Source organism: Lonchura striata, chromosome 33 (assembly GCF_046129695.1).
Source record: "Lonchura striata isolate bLonStr1 chromosome 33, bLonStr1.mat, whole genome shotgun sequence".
Lineage (NCBI taxonomy): Eukaryota > Metazoa > Chordata > Aves > Passeriformes > Estrildidae > Lonchura > Lonchura striata.
The window spans coordinates 1,338,752-1,351,351 of record NC_134635.1 but is presented as its reverse complement, the minus strand read 5'-3'; the positions used below and the strand labels follow the sequence as shown (position 1 = coordinate 1,351,351).

Genomic DNA, 12,600 nt, shown 5'->3' with positions numbered 1-12,600 from the left:
CCAAGGGGACAACCACTGCCTTCAGTGTCCCAAAACACAACACCCCAAGAGGACAACCTCTGCCTTCAGTGCCCCAAAACACAACAACCCAAGAGGACAATCACTGCTTTCAGCTCCAGCACAGGGGGCAGGATCTCAGCACGGGATCCAGTGGGGCTCCCAGGGGCAGCTCAGCAGCACCAGGGCAAAGCCCTCCCTCTGGGAATTTAGGGGCTCTCCATGAAGGGGACGGGATTTCCTCCAGTAGCAGAGGGGACAACTCTCTCTCCTCCTGGTGGGTTTTACCCAGGGGAAATTCCATCAGACCCATCTGCTGCTCCAGGCCATCTGGGAGAGCAGTGAAAACCCACAGGACATGGCTGAGAGTGAAACTGTGCCAGGGGAAACTCTGCTCTTCCCTCCTGTGTCAGTGGGATGGGGATTGGGGTATGTCCTCATACTGGGTACCCCTCATACTGGGGGTGTGTCCTCAGCAGCCAGCCTGGGACATCCTACTACTCTGCCCAAGGGCACGGTGGCACAAATCATGAAATCCTAGAATGGTTTGGACTGGAAGGAAACTTAAAACTCGTTCCAACCTCTATCCCAGGCTGCTCCATCCAACCTGGCCTTGGACACTTCCAGGGATGGGGCAGCCTGTGCCAGGGCTCACCACCCTCACAGGGGAGGATTTACTCTCAATATCCCACCTAAACCTGCCTGCAGGCAGTGGGAAGCCATTCTCCCTTGTCCTGTCCTTCCAGGCCCTTGTCCCTCCCCATCCAGGTCCAAAGCCCCTCTCCAGCTCTCCTGAAGCCCCTTTAGGCACTAGAAGGGGCCCTAAGGTCTCCCTGGAGCCATCCCAACCGCCCCAGCTCTCCCAGCCTCATCTCCATCCCATCTCCATCCCATCTCCATCCCCAGACACAAGTTCAGCAGCTCTGTGCCCCATCCCACGCAGGAAGGGACACCCCAGAGCAGCTCTGCACACCCTCCAGCATCCAAAGCCCAGCGTGGGCTCAGCCTGGGAGCCAGGGCTGCCTAGAGGCCGGAGGTCCCAGTGGCACCCCAGAGCTCAGCCCTTGGGCACAATCCTCCCTCCCCATGCACAACCTCAGCAGTGCCACTCCCGAAGGCTCAGGCCTTTCCCAAGGGCCACCGAGATCTTTCAAACCCACCTCCCACAATCATTTCTTTGTTGGTTTTGCTGGTGAGTAACAGCCATGGTGCCCAAAGTCACAGGGCTGCTGAATTTGATTTGCATAAGCTGACTGCTGACTGCTGACTGCATCCATGCCCAAGGCAACCATCGCTTGGGTCCAAATCAGGCAAGGCAGAGGCAGACGCTGCTCCTGCATCGTCCCATGCCACACTCCCTATCAGGATTTACATGTCTTGAGCTCCTGGGAAGGAAGCAGAAGGTTCCCCAGGGTCTGCAGAGTCCAGCACTCATCTGGGTGCAGAGGAGCTGGTGAGATCAGGAGCCCCCATTGCTGGGAAGGTGATGGTGGTCACCAGCTGCACTTTAACAGTCAAAGGACAAGAAGCAAAAGATCTTAATTTGTCACTGATATGGCAATGCTAATTACTGTGAGGGTGATGCCATAGCAGAGCTCATTAGAAGGGTCCCTTGGAGACACAGATGGAAAAAATCTGGCCAACACCAACAGGACCAGGCAGGACCACGCTCCTGCCTCCATCCCAGTGCTCACACTCCACCACCACAGCTCCAACCCGCCCGAGGCACTTCCAGGCTGGAAACAAAGCCACAGAAATTGCCATCCTGGCCATCTGCCTTTCTCAGAGGTGGACATGCCCATCCATCTTTACACATTCCCCAAAACCCACTTTGGTCCATAGCCACAGGCTCAGAGCACACTGCCATACTGTAGATGGAAGCTCACCACCAGACACCATTATTTCATTTAATAAAGGAAACAAAGGCCCAAACCTAACACTGGGACTGCAAAAGCACCAAAAACAGAGATCACGGCCCTGGGCATGGGAACCTGTCCCTTGACCCCAGGATCTACAGCTGAGGGGGAGCCAGCAAAGCCCACCAGGAGGCACAGACCATGGTCTGGCTGCCACTGAACCCCAACCCAACTCACTCTAAGCAAACAGGAGGAACTGGGACATGGCACATGGCAAAGATGGGTTTAACTTCCTCTTCCCTTGTGCTGCCTTGAAAGCACGCTGTCTGCAACCCAGCACATGAATAACATCAGCCACCAGCAGCACTCCGCTATCCAGAGCCCAAGCAGGGCACCACTGGAGAACCCCAGCGTGCCCAGAGCCAAAGCCAGGCTGGGCACAGAGACACAAACCAGTTCAAAGTCCCTCATCCCCAGCACGACTCAGGGCTGCTGGGACCAGGGGATGCCCCCTGTGCCACAAAGGCTTTGCCATCGGCTGGGACCTGACCCCGCTCAGCCACAGCTTGTACCCACATGCATCCTGAGCCACATGCCAACGAGCCAGAGGGGTGAGAATCCGGCCCCAGCTCATCAGGCAGCTCAAATCCACCAGGACAGCTGGCTCTCAGCTCTTGCTGCTCACTCACAGGACACACATTCTTGTCCCAGGCACACAAATCCTGTCCTCCTGCTCCCCGGCACCGCTGTGAGGCCATGCCGCCTGCTGACCCCACGGCAGCCCCTGACAGGCCTGGATGATGGCTCCCACTGAGACAGATTCATCCAGAGCCCATCCCGGCACACATGCTCCAGGAGCAGCATCCTGCTGTAAAAAGGGATTTTTTCAGGCCAAACTCTGTGTTTCAGCAAGGGGGATTTAGGTGGTGGGGGAAGTCCCCAACCAGCTGAGCCCTTCTCTGTGGCTGCACCTAAAGCCACATGCCAGAGGGATGACGATGTTGGCCAGCCCTGGGGATGAGGATGTTGCCCACAAGGACATCCCAGCAAAGCACCGAGGTGACACTCAGGAGAGCAATGGGAAATGCCAACATTTGGCACTTTCCAGAAGCACTATCACATCCTGGGTCTGGCACGCTCCAAAATCCCGTGCTGGAGAATCACAAGCCCAGGCCAAGGGTTTGTCATGGCTCCCAGCCACGTTACCAGAGGGATGGCAGAAAAGCCACTGGGATGCTCCTGCAGCACAGAGATGGACCCTGAGGGCAGGTAAGAGCCATTGTGAGTGCAGGAATGTCACAGATAAACACAATCACAATTCCTCTTGGAAAGGGGAAAATATTGGGGAAGGAAATCAAATACCACCGTTTTTTGTCAATATTCCCTATGCAAAGGTGGGATGATAAAAAGTAAGGCATGAGTTTGTAGAAAGAAATGAAAATATTTCAATCATGATTTTTGCTGAAGGGTGTGGATGTAAAAATGGATCAATGAAGAGTTGCCCAAATGGGTTGTTTGCCCAAAAGAGGAGGAAGAAGAGGAAAGGGCTCTGCAGCTGTTGTTGCCTAGGGCAGTACTGAGGGCAGCCACTCAGTTCCAAAAGCAGAAACCTTGCGACCCTGTGGTGGTTCCTACAACAAAGGAGACCACCTTGTGACACGTCCCTCCAAGCCAAGCAAAGGGCAGAACCCACCTCACCCACCCCCAGCAATGATAAAGGACAGGGTTTGACCCAAAGCACACCCAAAATTTATCCTGCAGCCCGATCCATGAGCATCAGAGCTAGAGCAGCACATGCCTGAGAGGGGAAACACTTCTCCCTCCCTCCCTCCCTCTTGGGAGGGAAACACTAAAAGCACTTCTGAAAGATCCCCTTCCTATGGGCTCTGCACCTCCATTTTCACAGACATGGATATGAAAGATTATCAGCATTATTAACTGCTACCCCAAACCAGCAACAGCATAAAACCTCTGAAAAAATCAAATGGAAAAAGATTTTTCTAGGATGAGCCAAGCTCAGCACTGGTCCCAGCCCCACCACATCCATGCCCACCACATCCACCCGGCCAGGCTGGGCTCTAGAGCAAAACAAACATTTAGGAAACAGTCAAGGGAGGAGAAGGAACTGGACGGCGAGCCCCGGAGTGACACATGGCCTGACCCCATGCATGGCACCTGCCTCACCTCCGATGTGGCCGCAAGCTCCTGCCGGGCATCCAGGCCTGGCCAAAAGGACCCAGCACCAAGCAGGAAGGTGTTAAAAGTCCCCAGGAGTAACCTCTGAGGATCCACAATAAATAACCTCTGAGTAAACACAGCGGCTGCTCCCCATTCGCCTTCCTGTTTGCTTTCGCAGATCCGGGCTGGGACGGCCACTTCCAGCCGCTGGCCCCATCCCGTCCTGGCGCAGCACCGGGCTGGCACTGCCACCCTGCACCCGAATTCGGGGGCACCTCAGGCCCCGAATCGGCCCTGCCACAGGGCACCGTGGGCACCGGCTTCCCAAAGGGATCTATACCCCGGACAGGCACTGATCCTGCATCTGAGCCCGTTCCTGCTGCCTCTTCCTTCCTGCTCTATGTTTGTTTTGATTCCTGAAAGAGGAAATCCCAGCTCACCCACTCCCCAACAGGGAGCCATGCCCCGCTCTGTGCCTCAGTTTCCCCGTCTCTCCAGCATGGGAGCCCCACATCATTCAGACCCCCCTCTCTCTCCCTGCCCATACAGTCCTGGGAAAAGAAAAAAAAAAAAAAAAAAAAAAAAGCAACGGGTCCTGATTTAAGGGCACTTCTGTGCTTCACCACGAACACAAAGGAGAGGGGAAAACGACAACTCACAGCGAGGATCTGTGTCAGGAGCAACAAGGGGGTCCGGGGCAACCCCCCTGGCCGAGCAGCGCCGACCGAGGAGGCTGACAATAGATAAGGGTCTAAATTCGGCGCTGGGCTCCGGCCCCGGGCTCTGAAAGGCGATCGGGGTGGGGGAGTGCCGAGCTGTTTATTTGGCTCCAAACTCCGCACCGACACTGCAGCGTCACCCGTGTTTAAAATAGGAAGGAACGAAAAGAAGGGGAGAAAAAAAAAAAAAAAAGAAAGAAATAAAAAGGGAGAAAAGTGCATGCACGCGGCGAACAATAACAACAAAATAATAATTTAAAAAAAAATCAAGAGAAAAGGAGCCGGGGGAGGGGGGGGTAATAAAAGGAAACCCAGTTGGGCTGGCGAGGTTTAAAGCGACGCCTTGCCTTAAAAAAAGAAGTTGCTAATTTTAACTCTCCAGTGGAAAGAGTGAGAGGTACTTACAGGAGACAGGGTGGCTGCGTCCTTCTCCGCGGCTGCAGCTCCGGGAGGAAACGCAGGACGGAGCCGCCATCCCCGAGCCCGAGCCCGAGCCCGAGCCCCGAGTCCCGAGCCCGAGCCCCGAGCCCGAGCCCCGAGCCCCGAGCCCCGAGCCCCGAGCCCCGAGCCCCGAGCCCCGAGCCCCGAGCCCCGAGCCCGAGTCCCGAGTCCCGAGCCCCGAGCCCGAGCCGAGCGGGGTGCGGGCGCGGCTGAAGGGCACAGGCAGATGCGGAGGCAGATGCGGAGGCAGGAGGGGCTGGAGGAGCCCGGGGGAAGGCAGCGAACGGAGCTGGCCGGGCAGCGGCCGGGCTGGCCGGGCAGCGGGCAGCGGCCGGGCTGGCCGGGCAGAGGCCGGGCTGGCCGGGCAGAGGCCGGGCTGGCCGGGCAGCGGGCAGCGGCCGGGCTGGCCGGGCAGCGAACGGAGCTGGCCGGGCAGCGGGCAGCGGCCGGGCTGGCGTGCTCCGGCAGCCGGACCGGGGCCGCCCGCGGGGCGCGCACGCCGCAGGACCCCCGGGAGGCGGGAGCCAGCTGCCGGGTCAGATGACATTTCTGCGCGGACATTTCTGACCGAGCTGGCTTTTCCCCAAGGGAAAAGGGCTTTGAAGACGCGGATCCCCCCCCACCCCCTCCCCGCCAGTGGCAAAATAGCGGATGAGCTCAGAACCCAAAGCGCAGGGCAGTGCCATGACCAGAGAAGGCCACCCGGCTCCACGGGGACTGGAAAGGTGACCTCCAGCAGCTCAGCCACATTTCAGCTGCGGCAAACACAGCAGGAACCCACTGCTTTACCAAATTCAGTATTCCGTATCCGAAAGGGTCGAGAGCGGGGATTTGGTTTCAGTGCGCCCACTGGCTGGGTTTTACAAGCTCTCCCTGGAGATCAGGAGGATCTTGCCAGTTGCAAAGAGCCAGGTGCCAGGTGAGGTGGCACACTCACACCTCGAGGACAGTGGGAGCCTGCGAGTTGCAAACTCCAGTTGCTAATGAACCTTCAAGAGAACACAGGCAAGGCCTCAGACAGCAGAGGAACAGACCTGGTGACACAAGGGCTCTACCCAAGCAGCTGGAAATCAGCCTCAGGATGCAAAATCTCACTGGGAGAGGAGCAGGGTGGCACATCGCTGCATTCAGGGATGGACATATGATTTACCAGGCATGGCTGCAGCAAGACGATGCGACCGTCGTCAGGACACGAAAGAGTCCATCCGGTTAAGGTCACAGGCCCTAGGAGAGTCTTCTGTCACACAAGAAGGTTTGCCTGCTTCGCCTCAGATGGGGTTGGCCTCAGACAAAATGCCTATTGATCGCAGGCAGCGATGCTGCACGCCCAGGACGCGAGGACGTGGCTTCAGGGGGATGAAATCGCCCGGTGCCGGCCGTCACACGCTTCCGAGGCCGGGTCGATACTGCTCCTCTAATTGCTCAGCTCCTGTCACTTGCACTGCCAAGGGAACAAGTCTTAAAGCAGTCCCCAGAGATGCTTTTCCAAATCCTCCTCCCTGAGTGCACCACTTGCTGAGCTGCTCCTTGGAGCGAGCAGTTCTGCAGCTGCAGAAATCACTAAACTGCTCCTCCTCACTCAAACTCTGTGCTGGCACCAGTGGAGGTATGAGGGCTTTGCGGGAGGACACTGCCAACCCAAAACCCACGAATTTGTGTGAAACTAGAACACAAGGAGCTGTTGTCACCGGTCAGGACGGAGCTGGCGGCGTCGGGCACCGTGTCCAGCAGCAAGTAGGGATGTGGGGAGAACGCCGTGACCGAGAGATCTGCCAGCACCCACCAGCATCCGGGCTGGCACGGAATGGGCACGGTCCAGCGGGACCGCGGTGTTTGGGAGCCAGGGAGGGCCCTGCCCTCCTTGCACACCCCACAGCAGCCAGACCCACTGCCCCGTCACGCCAAGTACTCACTCACCACACCGAAACGTGCCCCATACTCATTTGTGCCCAGAGGAGTGGGTTAGAGCTGGTCCCACACCAGCCCCCCAAACACTCCTGGAGCACTCAGCTCAGCCACAGCGGGACAGACCCGGCCAAGCCCTCAAGCCCTTCTGTCCCCTGGGCACACCATGGCCCATGGCTGGCACACACCAAGCACCAGTGAGACACAGCAGGGCCCTTCTGCTGCACTCCCCCTGGCCCAGCCTGGGGAGCTGCTCTCGGTTTCTATCAGCAGATGAAGCTCTTGGTGTTGACCTTGCAGAGGACGCAGTGATGCTGCCCCCATCTCCCATCATCAGGCCTCCAAATAAATAACCTGCCCCATCTCCAGCACTAAAAGTCACCACAACCCCACAAAACTGCTCACTAAGCAGTTGTGACAAAGCCCCCTCCGTTCAGGAGCTAGGGGCATATTATTTTTAAAAATCTTTCCTTTTATTGATTTCACTCTCAGGTACAGCAGATGCATTTCATGAAACCATAGAGCCCTCATAAACCAGCCCGCAGTGGTGTCTGTACCACAACCTCACTGCAGACACAGGAGACACAAACATTTACTGGAAGAGCAATAAACGGGCCAAGAAGGTTGAAAAGGAAGAAAACTTAGACAGAAGGCCCTCTACTAGCAGCACCTTATTTCAGAGGAGTGCAAGGGACAAAATAACAGCAGGTTTGGCCACAATTTTGTCCACACTGGGAGAAAACAGGGCAGGAAAGCCCTCCTTTGCACTGATACACAGGGCTGTGTTGCAAAACACCCAGAGAGCCCCAAATCAGTGCTGTGGCTACGGCTGGGGGCCATCAGATGGGGAAGTGAAGGGGAAGATGGGCACTGGAGAACAGCAGCAGCACGCACTGCTGGGCACCACCTCCCTGCCCTGCTCGGGGGGCTCTGCTGGCCCACCCCACACCCCAGGACCCCCGTGTGCAGAGCAGGTGAGGGGTGCACAGTGCAGCAGGGTGCTCCCTGTGCCCTTCCTGCACCAGATCTCACTGGAGCAGGGCTGCAGCCTCTGGTCAGCACCACTGTGGGAGCCTGAGAGCCCTGAGCTGCATGCAGCTGCATCCTCTGTGGGAGCCTCTGCTTGCTGCCAGCCTGCAGCAGGGGAGACACACACGGCCAAGCAAACCCAAAGGGAAGGCAGGAACCCAGAGTTTGGGATTTCCCCCATACCTGCTACGCAGCCTCCTGCATCTTCTGCTCCTGCCAGGGATGAGCTGCAGCCACCGCTCCTCAATCCAACTGCAAAGACAAAGCAAGCAGTTGTGAGTCTGAGAGGACAGAGGCGGGGACAGAGGCAAGGACAGGACTCCCCACATGTCCCATCCATGCACAGCCAGATGGAGGAACAGCGAGGGCAGCCCAGTATCCCCCGCAGACCTGGCTGATGGGACAGGGGCTGCAGGTCCCCTCCTGCACTGCCCTGAGCCTTAGCATTGCTGCAAGGGCCATGCAGGCTGGGTAAGACCCGGCCAGGCCCCCGCAGGGATCCAGGGAACCAGGAGCCCTGGGACTATGCAATGTGGAAAGCATCTCGGTGAGACCAGAGGGAAAGAAATTAAGAAGAGTTCAGGAATCATAAACCAAAAGTTAACATTAACGAGGGATTCAGCCCAAGCCGACAGCGTGGCCAGCAGAGAGTTGCTCAAAGTTTAGTTGAACTTTGTGTTTTCTGGGAAGATTCTCATGCACATCCCACAAGAAAAAGCACTGACCCTCTTGCTCAGACACTGTCCCAGTGCTTGGCCCAAGGAGAATCTGCCATGGCCCAGAAGGAAACACAGCTCCTAAACTCATCCCACTCACCACTGCGAGATGGGAGGAGACCCTTGGGGCAAAGCCCAGTGGTTTCAGCTGGCCTTGTGCTGGTGGTCACAAGCATCTGGCACTTGTGCAGAGCCCATCACCACAGCACACTCCTGTGAGGCAGTTCCCTCACGAGGAACGTTCCCTGCGAGGAGAACGGCGCCAAACAAAAGGGAAACTGAGGCACAGAGGCCAGCACCCGCTCTTCAAACGCACCGCCAGCTCCCAAACTGCAGCCTCACCCCCAGCACCTGCAACAGAGCGAGGAATTGTGCTCAGCTTTCCGGCGTCCTCATCCTCCGCTCCAACCACAAAACCAGCCTTCCTCCCCCAGCTGCCTCCCCTCCCACAGCCAGCTCATTTCCTGACATTACAAAATTCACCCTGAACAAAGCTGGAGCGAGGAGCGCGTGGCTCCGGCCGGGGCTGCACCTTCCCCTCGCTCCGGAGCAGCCAGGCCGAGGGGACACCCCTAAAGAGACGAGCTGCAAGCGGCCTTCCAGCCTCAGACCTCACAGCACTTGGGCTGGAGTCCTGCAAATGGAGCACTCACAGGGATCCCCTCACCAGCACAGACAGATGAGCCTCTCTTCCACAGCGGGGGAGCGGTGGGCACAAGGATGGGGGGCTCCAGCTACTGCCACACTCGCACCCAATTAAGCCCAGACCAACCCGTCAGCCCCCAGGACCACTCCTTTATTTCCCTGAATAAAACAGTGTCCTGCAGGGTGACTGACCACCTGGGGACAGGGACACCCACACAAGAAGCACCACCTTGCTCGTGCCACGCTCCCAGCCAGGACGAGGGAAGTGGCCAAGGGTCTCTCGGGGGGTTCCTGAAGCTCCTCTCGGTGTCCGAGCAGCTCTCAGCGGTCTCACACTGCAGGGCTGGTGGCAGAGCCACGTGGGGACCGGGGACCACAGGCCAGGCTGACGGGAGGATGTGGCCGAGCTTTGTGCCCAGGCTGGCTTTGCTTTGGGGGTGTGAGGTCAGCTCTACAGCCCAGCAGGATGCAATGGGGGACGTGTGGCCAGGCAAGACCTCAGATGTCTGTACAGAGCTGTTTTCTCTCAGTGGGAGATGCCACTAGACACACCAGGAACGTCCAGGATGGTGCCATGGGACAGCCGGTACAGCCACACAGCCACCACTCACCACTCCTGCACTGACAGAACTGCCCATGGCTGGTGGTCAGCAGCAGCCACATCCCTGGCTCTCACAGCCCACCAGGACAATGACTTCTGGACAATAGCTGACCCCACGCAGCCCTTGGCCATGCCACAGTCCCCAGATGGTGACAACTAACAGCAGTGCCTTTGCCAGCCCAACCTGGCAGATGAGCTGCCCCTTGTAGGGCCAAGGTGGGGAACTCCAAGGGAAGCAGGATTGGTTTTGGGGTGTTCAGCCTGCAGGCAGTTCTGACATCACAGGGTTACAGCCCAGTGTCACCTGAGACAGGGATGAACAGCACATGTGGGGTGACAGTCCTGAGACCCTGACCCTCTCCAGCCCGACAGCTCCAGGGCTGCTTCACGCCCTGCCCAAGCTGCAGAAGCTGCTGCCCTTTGGACCTGGTGGTACTTCCAGCACCAGCAAACCCCAGTGAACCCCCGAGTCCCCATTTTGCAACATTTTGAGCTGGTACAAAGGAGCAAAGCCCCCACTCACTGGCACTGCCAGCTCCCGTGTCTGTCCAGGCACGTCCTTTGCCCCATCCAGCGGGTATCCTGGCACTGCTCCCAGAAACTCTGGAGGATTTCCAAAGGTGACCATTCGACCTGCACAGTGAGAGCAGGCCCTGCTGAGGGGCTGGGGCTGGGTCAGGCCACTGGCCACTCCCAGGGCTCCTGGGCAGCTCCCAGCTCTCACCCCACCACACACGTGCCTTCAAAACCTTCTTGTTTCAGACAGAGAAATGCTGCCCAGGGAAGGGGGAAAGCATCCTGTTTTCAAAGTTTTGTTATTTTATAGGCTGAGGGAAAAAACACATAGAGAGGGATGGAGGTGGCAAAGGCAAGTGAATTCCCCTTTCTGAGTGAAAAAAGAAGGAGAGAAAGGGCTAAAGACAAGACAATCTTTATGTTCAGCTTTGGGGCAGAAATATTGAGCAGGTGCTAACACTCTTCCTATTTGAAAACCACAGCTTTGGCTTCACCAAGTAACAAACCAAAATTCCTGAGGGCAGGAGAACTAGGGTTCCTCCTGGAATCCTCCTGGGATCCCCATTTTTAACTGAAGCAGTTAGGCTGGCATGAAAAGGCAGCAGGGAGCTGCTCCAACCTGCTCGTAAGGATCTTGGAGGATGTGCAGGAATGGTTTTTGGTGACTTTCCTGGATATCTGCTCCGCTGATGCTCAGCAGTCCCTGTGCCACAGCCAGTCTTTGCTTACACCCTCAAACACTTATATATTCCCACATATATAACTCCCCAAAATATATGCATATTATATGTGTATTCCCACACATATAATATATGTGTATTGCCATACACATAGCCCTCACAAAATACACATATTCCCATATATATAACCCACCAAATATATATATATATATATGTTCCCCCACATGTATAGATGTGGGGGAAATACATATTTATTCCCACGTATATAAACCCCAAATACACATAACCCCTGCCTACATCATATATACACATAATACCCCCAAATAAATAGTCTTCCAAGCACACAGCTGGAATGTCAAGGGGGGCTGGATGGGTAGAATCACCAGCTTTGGGGCTGGAGGGGCCAAGAGGGAGGCGCAGATTGCGGAGGGGAAGAGCTGTGACCGCAATCTCTCCTTCCTCTTTTTTCATGTTTCCTCTAGCAACGGGCTCAGGCTGCAAACATTTGGATGCCAAACCCAAACTTCCTCACCTCGGGCTCCCAACCCAGCCCGCCGCTCCTCTGCCAGGTGCTCACGGACTCCCACCCCAAGCTAGGGAGACCCTACACCCCACTTCCCAGAGCTGTGCCGTGTCAGTCTCAGGGAGTCCCAAAACACCAAGGAGCAGGCAAAATTTAAAAAAAAAAGAAAAAAAAAGGACTTTATCAATTTTGCTCCATTTCCCAAGTCCACAAAACTAAAGCATCCCAGCCATGGATGGGATGGTACAAGCTTTCAGTTTGTACCAGCCACGGAGAGTATCCCCAGAGTTTAACTAGACCTGTTGAGCCTTTTCCAGTTGGGTTTCCTCTGGCTTGACACCAAGAGGTGGGAAGGAACAAACTGGGAGAGATCTCACTCCGAGCAGGAGCATCAGGCAGGACGGGCTGGCAGTTAAACACAGTGAGGAGCCCCAGCTCCCAACCACCCAGTGGTGCCAGAGTCCAGCAGCACAGCAGGAGGAAATCCACCTCCAGTGGCACGGGAGGCTCGGCTGCCCGGCACGACAGTGCAGAGGTGAGCAGGGACCAAGAACAAGGCAGCTGTGCTGGGGCATCATGCAGAGCGTGACCAGCTCCACTGGAGCTCCTCCAAACCCCTAGAGGGACGGTGGGAAGGTACCCAGATCTAGGCAGGGTAGGAACTGTTGGGGTTCACAGCCCTGCTCCACCAGGTCACCCTGCAGAGGTGTTGCTTCACAGGGGTCCCAGCGTGGCACCAAATCCAGCCCCTGGATTTGGGCAGGGAGCTGGAAGCCACTCTCCAGGGAAGGTCA

General features: G+C 56.7%; 1 protein-coding gene across 7 annotated transcripts in view; it reads right to left on the bottom strand.

Moving 5' to 3' along the window:
• Window positions 1-12,600, bottom strand: part of MEF2D (myocyte enhancer factor 2D) — a 74,412-nt gene that overhangs the window by 41,490 nt on the left and 20,322 nt on the right. For 5 of the 7 annotated variants that reach the window (XM_077789382.1, XM_077789381.1, XM_077789385.1 and 2 more), the window contains exon 2: window positions 8,309-8,377. The exons of 1 other annotated variant lie outside the window; for it this stretch is intronic. The gene's annotated coding sequence lies outside the window, so the exon portion shown is untranslated. Of the gene's footprint in view, window positions 1-4,037; window positions 4,060-8,308; window positions 8,378-12,600 lie in introns of those variants that run through there. One more of the 7 variants, XM_077789384.1, reaches the window with a different exon arrangement.